We start from the raw sequence: 13,552 nt of genomic DNA on the forward strand, positions 1-13,552 counted from the left end.
AATCTGCCCTCTCCCCCCCTCACACACCCCACATCACGCCTGTTTGCTCTCCACCCCCGGCTAATCAAACGCTTCCCGTCCCGTCCCTTTAACTCGCTTCACACTCCTCCCCCCGCCAGTCCCCACTCCCCCCGTAATCCCGGCCGTGCAGTCCCACCTCGCTGTGTCCCTCCCACCCCCGCTAATCCGGGTCATCGTCATACCCTGGGCCACAATAGAGGAGATGCCAAACCCGCCGCCGCCGCCTCTGCCCCGCAGACCGGGGAGGGCGAGGAAATGAATCAGCAGAAGAAGCCCCCGTGGGGGGAGGGAGGGGCAGGGATCGGTTACCTACAAACGCCAGGAGCGAATTTGCGCGGAGCGATTCGGGTCGCTGAACAAAGGCGCTTGCAGGGGATCAGCGGCAGCGACGCTCGGGCGGGTCGGCAGCTGCGGCAGACGCTGCAGCCTAAGCCTGGGGCTGCCTTTGAATCACCCCGCGGTTGGCTTTGCGGGATGGGGGGTGGCTGGAGAGCAAAGCTGCCAGATAGCGGATCCAACTCGGGCTGCCAGGACTGGGGGGGGGGCGGAACTGAGCGATGGCTGGGAGGAGGGGGAGCTGCTGTGTATGGAGGCGGCGGTACATGGGGTGCTGCCAGTTGCTTTGGGATGTAGCTGTTCCTCGTTTCATGACAACAGCAAAAGAGGGAAGTGCTGTTCCTGCTTCTCCGGGAACAATACTCACCCCCCCACACACACAACCCCCACCCCCGCTGCTGCCGCCTGCTGCTGCTCTTCACCCTCTCCAAGAGATAGATCTTTTTCTATTTAACTCCTCCCTTCCTAGTTAGTTTAAAAGGCTGCGGGGGGGGGGGGTCCCCTCCTCCCCCTGAAGGGAGGAGGAAGAGGAGCTCTGTGCTGGGAGGGAGGGGTTAGTCCCATCAATAAGAGTGCTGGAGCAGCTACATGGCAGGCTCACATTTTCCTGTGGGTCTTGGACACGACAAGGGAAGGCTGTAGATTTCCCATCTCTCCTGCGCTGCCTGGCTTGCTCTGATGGGGAGAGGATGAACCACCCCCTGGTTTGTGATGGTGGTGGGGGAGGCTTTACAGACCTAGCAATCCAGGCTCCGCTGCTGTGTGACAGAACGGGAAGATGGGTTATAATTTCCCGAATAAAACTTCAGTGCAGGGTGAGGTTCTCTTGTGCTGGAGCTGGAGCTCTCGTTTTGTTGTGTTTAGCTGAGTGTATTTGCCAGTTGCACATCTCGAATCGCCGTGAGGCAATTCCCTGTGGTGGAGAAGGAGGAGGAAGACCTGGCACTTTGTTCTCATTTTCATGTTTATTTGTGTCCTTTTCAGTTTTCTGCCAGCCTCCGAAAAGGGGAAGCCAAACAAAAGAGGCTCTTTATTTCTTTTCACTGCCTGAAAAATAGTGAAGATTTGACAAAGGGAAAGAAGGACTGATGACTTAAAGCTGCACGATTCCATTTTCCCTCAAACAGACTTGCATAATCTTCCCCAATATGCAGTTTAAGTCTGAGCTTTTCACTTCCCTGTCAAGCTATCAGTTTTTGAGCATGGACATGATGACATTTTTAAATGGACTGAAACCAACAGCAGGATAGTTCACAACTCTCTCTTCTCTCCCCCTCCTTCCAAAGCACTTAAAACAAAAATGGATCAGTTTTTCCTTTTATTTATGCCTTGTTTTTACAGATTTGAGGTGTGAAGTTTCTGGGCCCAAAGGCCTGATACATTTTAAGATCTTTTGCGTAATTTTGGTTCTCATGTAATTTTGCCTCACTGCCATCCTTGGAGAGAATTCAGTTGTTTTAATCCTGTCTGTGGTTCATTTGAATTCAAATACAGTCTACAAATGTGATTTCTGCCTGGTCATGTATTTTCCAAAGGCAGACTCTGTTGCTTTTTCTCTATGCTCGGTGCCCTTCCCCTCTTCCTAGAGAGTGGTTCAGCGTTGAGACATTTTTAATTTAATTTAATTAAGTTTCATCTTCCTTTTGGCTTTCTGTTTCTTTCCAGAGGACTGAAGGACATCTATGGTTCCGCGCTTGTGGCAAAACCAGAATTCAGTTTCATTTTGGTTTGGATGGCAGTGCTGAGAATTTTTTTTCTCTTGCCTGTGCTTGATTCTGCTTGCAGGCGATGAGGAATGACAGGAGTGCACATAGGGAGGGTTTCTTGGCTGATTACATTTAAGCCAGGAATTCACTGTGAAAATAAAGCCAAGGGGCGATAAATAAAAGATGCAATCTTCTCTAGGAGACAGACACCCAGCATGGGCTTTGCTTTACTTGCTTTCAGCAGTAGAAGAGGCTTCAGTGAGTAGTTGTGAAAGGGGGGGGGGGGAGTAACTTTTTGTATAGTCTCAAAAGGGGAGGGGCATTGAGCAATGTTGGCAAGGGTCAATGTGAAGAAAGAAAATATACATAAATACAACTTAAGGTTTGACTGCTGCTCCTGGAACACTTAACCACACTTCAAACAAATGCTTACAAACTGTTGAAAATATAACTCTTTTGGGGAAGCCATTTAGAAGTAGCAGTGTATCAAAACCAGTACTTCGAAACACAATGTCAATTGTTCTGACTGCGGTAGAGTTTTTGTTTTGGAGGGCATATACTATAACTTTTAGATGGCAGAGTATCCTCCAAATACTTGTGTAATTTGGGAACATTGTGTCAGAGCTGGTAAGGGTTTTGTATTTGAAATGTTCCTGCCAGAGCAAAAAGGTGTAAGAGCACAAGCAACTCCACTGCAATGATTTATATTGGCTGGAGAATGGAGTTGGCTTCATGTAATGTAGCAGAATATGTATCCTAATACTGAGCTTATATAAATGTGGATTTAGTGACGGTATAACTGTGAACGTACGTTCTGTGCAGTATGAGTAATAGAAACTTTGTACATTTTTACAGTTGTGCTTTCTGAAAGCACAATTATTGGACAAACCACATTTTATTGCATATCAGAACTAATTGTCGTTCTTGCAACACAAGTATTAATACAAACAGGTTGAAGATTTGCTAAGCAAGCCACATAAATTTTACTTCAGTGCTAGTTAAATGAAAATATTTGCTTCTGAATTTTACATTTTTAGTCAATACACTGTAGGAACATTAAGCTGAAGGAAACTTATTAATATATATAGAAGCATTCAGTCTATTAAAACTATTTTTCATTAGGTGCCTTTTTATGAAAAATCCCTACTTTTGCAGCTCCTTGTCTCACATCTGTATTGTAAAGGACTACTTTGCACAAAATTATATATTTTGTAAACGCTATAAGAATTTTTTCAAGCAGAAGTCTTGAGTGTCTATTAGTGTATTTAAAAGCTAACTTAATTTATTCCAATGTAATTCATTTCATTTATAAGCATAATTTGTTTCAAAGGGATTTTCTTGGGGTGGGGGAAGCTGTCAGTTTAAAAATCATACTTCAAGACTGTGGGAAAGGGTCTCAGAGAACATCGATAAGAGCTTGGGGGAGAAGAGGTGGCTTAAAAACAAAACCTAAGAGAAATGAAACATTTTAACTTTAAACCATTTTAAATCGTTAAATATTGTCCAGCAGTGTTTGCAATCCAAACATTACACATTTTCAAAGTATATTAAAATTTGGAAGGCAGATTGACTGACTGCCTAGAAAATAAGTTTTTACTTGGCCAACCTGAAAGATATGCCAACAGTGAGGGGAAAATATAAATGGTGAAATGTAAATTTGATTTCTAAATTTGTTTTAATCTAAAGTCAATTGTATTTCTGCTTGCTCACACTGGTCTCTGTTTAAGATATTACAGTAATTTCCACAGCAACACTTGGGGACATCATAATCACAGAAGTAATACCTTTAGATATGAATGGCAGGGGGATGAGGCGAAGGGAAGAACTTCCTGGAGATGAAAAAATAATGTGAAGCATTAAGTGATTAATGCTTATCACATTTCTAAGATTTGTTTAAAGTTGATCTTGTAAGCCAGCAAACCAGCTTATTTTTCTTTTGAAGAGGGTTACTTCAAGCAGTGTGTCTCTTCACTGCATAACCTTGGGTTTTAGACCGTGAAACATAGTGAGATGCAGTTGGAGAAATGTAACTTATTATCTCCAGAGAAACTTTACTTTGGTTTTGTTCAATGTGAAATAACCTTTGGGGCTCTGTGTATATTTATTTAGTTGGATTCTTAAATTAACTTTAAAAGGTCCGCTTTTTTTTTTTTTTTTCTCTCTTACAGAAATGAAATGTTTTTCTTCTGACTCAGATGTTTCTGTGGTAATTTATTTTATTGCTAAAGCTTAATAAAGAAAACTACAAACCTGAGCCCAAGTTTAGTCACTGCTCTCAAAAACACGAGTTACAATTTTTTCACCTGGAATGGAATGCTTCATGAGACGAGTCACTTTTTTCTGTAAAATTCTGGTTAAATATAATTGTAGCCAACAACTTTCAGATGCTTTTATGGATCTAATGGATCAGAATCTTAGTTAATTTTCTACTTTTGGACAACTTTTCAAAAACACAATCTAAAATTGATAGATTCTAAGGCCAGAAGGGACTACTGTGGCTGTCTAGTTCAACCTCCTGTATAACACCAGCTATAGGACTTCTCTGAATTTATTCCTATTTGAACTAGAGCATATCTTAAAATAAAAAAAAAAAAATCTAGTCTTGATTTAAAAATTGCCTGTGATGGAGAATCCACAACACACTGTGGTAAGTTGTTCCAAGGACTAGTTACCCTCATTGTTTAAAAGGTTGTGTATTTTATTTCCAGTCTAAAATTGTTTAGCTTCAGTTTCCACCTATTGCATCTTGTTATACCTTTGTCTGCTAGATTGAAAATACCATTATTATTTTTTTGTTCCCCATGTATATAGAGCCAATTAAATTATAGAACCAGTTAGGCAAATGTCTTTGCTCTTGTTTGAAACTTTTAATTGTTTGAATTTCAACTATATTGTGTTGAATGTCTTTTTAATTGATGAGAGAGGCCAAATTGAATATATTTTTAAGAAAGTTGCCAAACAAACTTTGTGCTATGAATTGAAATGCATCCGTCTGCAAACATGATGCTCTTCATTTAAACAAAGTTGGCTGAAGCAGTAATATTTTGCTATTTTTTTTTTTTAAATCTGTAGTTTCTTTAGTTTATCTAAAAGTCTCTTAATTCATTTAGAGTTACTTAAGTTTAACTCAAGTAAGACTGTCCTTAGTATGGAACAAAATGCTTATGTTTCACTAACTCTTTTTGATAAAGTTCTAGCATTGTTCTGGTATATGTAGTGATTTTTTTGTGGCCGGGGACAAAGGGGAAAGGATGAACATGTTAAACTATCTGCTACTGTCTTTAAATGGGAAGTGTTTCTCTGCTGACATGCCAGCAGATACAAGCAAGGTTTCTCTAGCAATCAGCCTGATGATGGAATTTTGGTTAGGAATGTATGAATTTAAGGAGGTAATCTATAACTTGTTTAATGCAGTACTGTGGGGTTTTATTTGTTTTTTTTGTTGTTGTTGTTGTTTGTTTTTGTTTTAGAGCTAAGATTACAATTAAGTTTGGAAGATTAGATTTTTATCCGTAAATGTCAGTAAACATCAATTTCACTGTACACATTCAAATGAGTGAAAAAAATATTTCCATAGATCGAAACGTACAGATAGGCAAATAAGGAAAAATGCTCCTTGAGAACCTATAGGAGTAAAAATTGAGTGATTTAGGTTTTTGAATTAGGCTTGTTACAAATGGGCTAGCAAACAAATAGTAAAAACAGGTATAATTTGTTGATTTCAAGATATTTACCTTGTATATTTTGACATGTGATGTCAGTTTGTTTTAACAGTTTTTATAGAGCTTTAACTTATTTAATCTCAACATCTACAATCCTTAATTAACTCTCACTGCCCTAATTTCCTGCAAATGTGAAAATTTAAATGGAAAGAACCCAAGTCACCGAGGGTATTAACCCAAGTTAAGTAGTGGTGGCCAATATTTTTGTGTACAAAACCACAAACCAATTAACTAATTTTTAAAGATATCTCTTGCCTCAAGGGGAGAAAAATCTGAATGTATTCCAGTTTCCTTGTTAGATTTGGAATGTAAGTCCTTGATTAGGGAACAAAGAAGCTGTTTTCTCTCTCTCTGTGTACACAGTTTTTAACATGTACTGTTAACCTTGAATTATTTCTTGTGAAAGCATTGGTGTGTAACACTTTGCAACAGTGGAATATTAAATGTGGAAAACCTAGATCTTTCTTTTTTTGATAGGTCAATTATTTGAAAGACTGTCTAAAACCAATTATTTTTCAAGTCATTTTTTAAAGTGCAGAAACTTTGCCCTGAAATAAAGCTTATGCTTTATTTATAATGTAAATATTAATGGTAGTGTGTCGGTCAAAAAGTAGTGACACTGTCCTATTAAAGACAAAGTTCTAATACTTTCTTTTAGACAAAAACACCTTACTCAATTACAATTTGTGTGTAACATATTTCCATTGAACATAATTTAGAAGTGCATAGATCAGTTTTATAGAAATATATTTTATTTGGATTGACCTGATGAAAATATTTAACATTTATTATAGTTTAGCATTCAAAGGTTTACTTATAATTATTCTTTTCTACTTCTTCCCTGGCACTCCTAATATTGAAGAATCATTGCCCTGAAAACAGACTTCGTACTCTGAGATTTGATAAGCAGAAGCTGACACTTGCATTGATAGTAAAATGTTTCCCAAGCTTGAGTTTTTTCTAAGAAAACAATTTTCACTTTAAAAACTTGCCATCTCTTTGAAATTCTGTTTAAGAAAATGATACCAGCTCTGCATATGATCAGATGTTTTGGTATGTAGCAATTCTTGAACTATAGCCAGCTGTCGTGTCAGCAGCTGATGCATTTTTTTTCTCTGCAGTCTGACTTTCAGAAATGAGCAATTAAAAGCTAAACATGTGGCTTTTTTTCTGGGGTGGACGAAAATTAAGAAGCTATTGAAAAGTCCGAGGACTAGATAAACTGAACTTTTTATTTGTTGTTGCCTGTTTTTCCATGTATATAACCTGATAAAGTGAAATATGTATAGAGGTTTTTAATTGTACAGTTCCAAAAAAACCCATCCTAAACAGATAATCAAATATAGCAGTGAAACTGGCTACAGGTGTGAAGGATAATCCATTTTACTAAATGGTTTTACATAGTGGGTTAGTGTTGAAATGTAATCTACCTAACTGATCCAGTTGTTATGCAACAACAATTCTTAATTGTTAAAACTGTGTCTCAAAATACTGGTGAAAATTTAAGATAAATTGGAGAAGTAGCTGATATTAAAACCTTTTTATTTTAGAAGATATGCTTGGGAGAAAAGTTTGACTACCTGAAGAACTGGCAGTAGATGATGATTAATTCAAGTCTTCAGATTATGAATATGCTGTCTCTGTAAAGAACTAGTAAATTTCAAAAAATCTTCCATGCATAACAAAGAGTACAGATTAAATTTGAATTCTGATTGCCTGGAATGCAGTCAGCCTGACAGCATGCAAATCCTTGAGTACTGTGCAATAACTGCTCTCATTGTTCAGGGAAGTCTCTCTGTGAACCTTAAGTTTTTCCTCTTGGTTTGCTGTCTAATATTATCCATGCATTTAAATGTTTTTCTCTTCATTGGATATGTATCTAGCGCTTGACATGGCTTCATAACAGTCATTGACCTGGATCACTGGAGATGTCGTCTGGTGCTGTATAACTCAGGCTTGCATTCTCCTTCTAGCAATATGCCAATTATCATGATTTATGTGATGTCCTCATGATGCATCATCACATCTTTTTTGAGATTATGTAGCCATACTCATATAGGCTTTGGTTTTATTGGTTGAATTGTTAAAGTCCCAGTGTCTGGAAGATTTGTAATAGTAGTCACCAACTTTAAATAATGTTACCCTTATTTAATTTCACAAATTGTATGAACACACCAGATGAATGTAGCTGCTAATAGTAACTAAAGTGTAGAGAATTCCTTTGTGATTGTTCGAACTGATAGAAAAGCCTTTTGCATGCCTTTTAACTTTCCAATTCAATTAAGTTTAGTCTCCCTTAATGTAGGCTTTCTATACACTAACTTAAAAAACACACCTCTTTTTTGAAAATTTGAGACCATAAAGTCTGAAGCACATACTGTGGCAGAGGAGAATCACATTTAACTGCATTTAAAATAGATTTTCAGGAAATAATTGTGAAGTGATCTGCACCATCACACACTTCTAAAAGAAGAGCTTAATTTTTTATATTTTACTAAGGCCCTCTACTTCTTGTTGCAAGTCAGTGCACTTGACAGTCTTTGAAATAGCTGGAAATTTTTGTATTGGAAATGCATGGGCAATGGCTGAGAAGGTCTGACATTAATTGGAAGGATACAGTAGAACCTGTCAGTAAGTTTAAATTTGTACTAGTAGAGCTAGCTGATCAGATAAATCAGAAGCTCATTTACTGAATTAATGTGCTAAAAATTCAGGTGATTTACCTTTTGTCCTGCTTTATTTAACAATAAATTGCCTATTTACATAAGTCATCTTTCATTGTTAATTGGTGTCAGACCTCTAATATGTTCAGGAATTGTATGAAAATATGTTGGCGGGGGGGAAAATGGCATATAGAATGAAATATCACAGAAATAGGTATTAATATATCTTTATTGTGTCTGCTTCCTTTTTGTTGGTAGTGGTGGCGGCCAATAGCTAATTACATTCAAATGATCACTTTGGTGACTGGAAAAATAAAATCTTGCATAGCTTTGTGAATGCTAAGAAACAAGAAATTCATATATATGCCAAATTGAACTGCTAGGTGGTTACTGACAGCACCAGTAATTATGCAAATACAGTGCACAAATTGAATACTGCATATACAGCTGACTACAATGTCTAATTTATATTGACTCATGAAATAGAGAACATATAAGCATTTAAATAGCTGGCAAAACTGTTTTATAAAACCTGAAAAATAATGGGATTATAATCCACTATGTATCAGAATGAATTGGCTTAAATATGTTTTAACTATTTTGATATTTCTGTTTGAAACTTGTATTCAGAGCAATTGGTGTTGGTTGTGTCTTTCATATTTTTAAATATTAACTCTGGGTGTCAAGGTTAGAACTTGGGTATTTGGTTCCTGGTGGTGGTTGAAACTGTTAATTACATGTTTCCTATTTCTCTTGAAGTAACTGTTGTATGTTTTTCACTTACATATAAATGATTGGTCATGTACTCTGGGGCATAGTTCATGCTACTGCTATGTTCAGCAAATAGAAGCAGCTCATAGCTTATCCTTGTCAGTAGCAGCTGTGAGTTTTATTAGTATTTAGTTAATCTCTAGATTTAGGCCTGATAGTTTGACCAGTCTACAATTCATATAGCATCAATCCATATTCAGCAATAAGTAACTTGGCTTATATTGCATTTATACCTCATACTAATGTAAATGGTGAGTTTTTTAGCTTATTTTGCAATTTTATGACTTCAGACACCTTTGTCATTAACCTGCAGTTTGGACAGAAATGATGGTGGAAGAAATGACATGCTAACAATTCATTAGAGAACCAATCTTTATTCGACATGTGTCTACAAATATTCTTCCTGGAAATTTTTTTAGAAAAGATGGTGGTCATTGAACGTTTATTACAAGTATTACAGTAAGCTATTGATTACTTATCTCCTTTTGCATATCTAAGGGGCATAATACATCAATCTGGGAGGATGAGAGAGTGGGTTAGTTAAAACATAAATTAATGTTTTTAACAAAATTGGCATAGATTACTAGAAAGAAAAGCTAAATTAAACATAGCTGATCTCCATACTTAAGACACATTCTGCTGAATCCACTGTTCAGACAAGTTCAGAATTAAGGAAACTTGGAGATGCACAATATTTTGTGTAATGCACTACTTAATGAAGTAAAATTTCAATCTTAATATTTTAGAATAAGCGCTGATAGTGTTTTGACCAATAACTAGTGAGCCAGTTGGCTATGCTGTAGTTGCAAAAATTAGTTTAATTTCTTCCATTGATTTGGCTTGTAAACTGAAACCTCACAGACAGACTATAATTAGTGTCTTGGGGATAGAATATCAAGTCCATTATGTTTTGGATCAGTGTCTGGACTTGGTGTAGCTATGCTATTTAGAAGCTTTAAGCATCACTTTCGCTCCTGTGCTTGTTGATATGGAGGGATATGGGAAATACAAAATGTACAGGTTAGCTTTTGTGTATGGCAGGGCATCATATGTCCAGTGATACTGTACTGATCAGTATTAAACTCTGTGTGTTCAGTTGAGGCTACTTTAGCTGAATGTGCCACTTAGACAGAAATGGAGGTCAGTGACTGGAAATGAAAAGCAAGACTTAAGATGGCTTGGTTAGCCTGATCATGTAAGGCAAGCGGAGGGTAATTTGGTTAGTGCTATTTAAAAATTCTGTAAACCGAAAACTATTTTGATCACTGAAACTGGTCAGGTAGAACTGTTACTTTGCAGTATTCACTACCTGTCTTGGCAGTAGTATTGTTTTATGGGCGTAGGAGTAGGAATGGAAGGATTTAGGAGTGAACCAAGGTTGGTTCATTATTAGGATGGGAGTTGGAGACAAAGGTAGTGAAGTGTTTGAACCTTTCATAAACTACTTGTTTATAAAGTGTGGGGTGAGTGGTGATGTCTGTGGTAAAGGAGTGGTCAGAGAGGAGGAACTTATTAATTTGAAAGATCACAGAAGGAATTGTATTTAGTGAGGAGAAGATTGAGTGAGTGAAAGAGTTGATCTACAGTTGATGGCCAAATGAAAAAGGGACCACAAAGAAGCTAGTGGGTTAGATTCATTGTTACAAAACAGGCTTCTTAACACCAAGAAGGCTGCAAACTGCACAATGGTTAACTCTATAAAAGCCATTTTAAAATATAAACATAAAGTAACATGTCTGTACTCTTTCCTTTCTATTTGTAAAACCACAATTGGATTGAATAAGCCTATTTTCCTGGCCTTCAAAACATACTAATTTTAGTTTCACTTCACTGTGATTTTTATGGCCAAATCTACCTCAAGCTTATCAGAAGAAAAACCAAGACTGGTACTGAGTTACAGTAGGGACTCCTCAGTTAAAGTTGTAAAACAAAACCATCAACTCCATTTTTGTCCTCCTGTCTGACACAGAGCTTTTTGTAGTGAAATGGACATTTTATACTATATGGGTCTCTAAAACATCAAGCTTTTTGTTCATCTTCCTTCTCAGCAGGTTGGGATGAATGGGTTAAAATATTTTGAACTTAACCTGTAAAGAGAAAACAGATGAAAATGCTGTTTCCCACCCTCTTTGTTCCACTTATTCTTGTTTGGTTTTAGTAGTAAATATTATGGTGGAGGGAGCTGTTGTACAGTGCCCAGCACAAATTTTGAGAAATCCCTTCCTTGAAGAACTTTATAGACACAAATTGATAGGGGATGGGGGATCTAACATGTGTAAAGGAATACGGGAAGGATTGGCACAGCTTTACTGGTTTCAAGTACTATTTACTATTTTTGGTTGTAGGTAGAGGTGAGGAGTAGGAAAAGTCACAGCTTATTACCTGTTCAGCCACAATCAGCAGGGCAGCTCTTCTTGGGCATTATGACAGAGGACTCTTAAGAGGGACAAAAGTGGCTGTTTGGATTTTTTCAGAGTGTTTTCTGCATGCATAAGAGGCGGCACGGGAGAAAGCATGGAGCCGTTTAAGGGAGAAGTGAACTGAACAGTGAAAGTTGGACCGAAGGCAGGGATTGATCTCTTAATAGCTTATTATATCAGGGAGGTAGGATGATGCTAAGTTATGATGGGCCTTAAAGGTGAAGACTGAAAGCTTGTACTGGATGCAGAGGTGAAGGGCAAGGGACCCGCAGAGGAGGTTGATGTGATCAGAGTGACAAACAAAGACTATCTGGCCAGCAGCATTCAGAATAGACTTGGAGGGAGCAAGGTGGCAGTACTGAAGAACAGAAAACTGGAGGCTAATGTATTCAGGATGTGAAATTAGAGCTTGGACAAGAATTCAGGTTGCATGGACAGAAAGGAGGCTGTATTTTAGAGTTGTTGTGTAAGAAAAAGCATAGATTTAAAAATGGCCTGAATGTGGATCCAGTAAAAGGGCAGAGTCAAAGATGATACCCAGCTGATGGGGCCCAGTAATTCAGAGAATGGCAAGGAGTATCCAGTGGTAAAGTGAGAGAAGAGACCAAGAGTTTAGTTTTGGCCTTAGTCTGTTTAAGATTGATATCCATGAAGAGAGGTCATAAATGAGATCCTAGGTTGGATAAAAGGAGACCACTCATCATGAACATCAGCCAGGAACATCAGCATAAAAATTGTAGTTTAAAGCCAAGCTTGTAGTGAAGAGCGCTTAGACAAGGAGAAGATTAGTGTAAGAATAGAGCCTTAAGGAAAACCCAAAGAAATGGGGTCAGGGATGAGGATGCCCACCAAAATGAGATGCTGACAGAGTGATTAGGGCAGTGGGAGGAGAATCACAAAAGCCAACGAAGATCAGAATTTCAAGAAGTAGAGTGGTCAACAACTGACAACAGCCATTGAGAGGTCAAGTTGGCCAGGAAGAAGTTGTTGGAGACTTTAGTGAGAGTAGTTTCAGTGGTGTATAGAGTGGATGCCAGATCGAGGGTCAAAAACAGAACTGGAAGAAAGGCATTCCAGACAGTGATGGTAGACAGCATGTTTGATGAGTTTGGAGATGAAGTTTGGGGGAGCGGTGGGAAAGTCAGTAGGATTTCAGGACTTTGGCCAGAGTTGCTCAGCAGCATGAGAATAAGAGCATAGAAAACAGATAAGTATGTGTGCACCTGTGCCAGGATTAAGGATGGGTGGAGATGGGGGAGAGGCGCACAGGAAGAGAATCTGGGAATACTAAAGGACTGAAAGCTATGAATCAAATAGGTGGCAGGAATGTGAGTAATGTTGGCGATGAGGTGGTCAGAAGGGGGAAGTATGAGCTAGGCATAAGTAGACTAAGCAATTGCTTAGGGCTTCAAGCAGCTCTAGGGGCCCCCTATTAATTATGAGTATGTGGTGTGGAGTGGGGCAAAAATATTCCTGCGTAGGGCCCCCAGTGGGCAAACACCAGCAGTGTCAGGCAAAGAAGCAGGACACCAAGGGATCGGATGGGACTCTGGTATTGAAATTGAAGAAACTGAGGACGACGGTGGGTTTTATGATGGAACAGAGAGCTAGGCGTTGAAGTGGGAGAGGACTGTGGCAGGGTGGATTTGATTTAAATCATTAGTAAGGAAGAATCGATTTAATCATGGTTTTCTACATAAAAGTGCATTCTTGTTGGTTGTTATAACCTTAATACCTCATTTTCACAACTCTGAGATGTAGGTTTCATTTTTAGAAGGTACACACTATAAGTTGTTAAATAATTTATTTTGAAAAGTTTTCAGATTAGTTTTACAGCTATGTCAGAAAATGAATGATTGTTTGGTTATTTCATTTACCAAAGGTAACTGAAGCAGATATTTATGAAGTCATTG

At 38.2% G+C, this 13,552-nt stretch overlaps 1 protein-coding gene across 2 annotated transcripts in view; it reads left to right on the forward strand.

The window, feature by feature from the left end:
* Positions 1-13,552, forward strand: part of ZSWIM6 (zinc finger SWIM-type containing 6) — a 164,475-nt gene that overhangs the window by 1,142 nt on the left and 149,781 nt on the right. The gene's annotated exons all lie outside the window — the stretch shown is intronic.

The sequence above is a fragment of the Lepidochelys kempii genome, chromosome 5 (genome assembly GCF_965140285.1).
Source record: "Lepidochelys kempii isolate rLepKem1 chromosome 5, rLepKem1.hap1, whole genome shotgun sequence".
In the NCBI taxonomy this organism is placed as follows: domain Eukaryota; kingdom Metazoa; phylum Chordata; order Testudines; family Cheloniidae; genus Lepidochelys; species Lepidochelys kempii.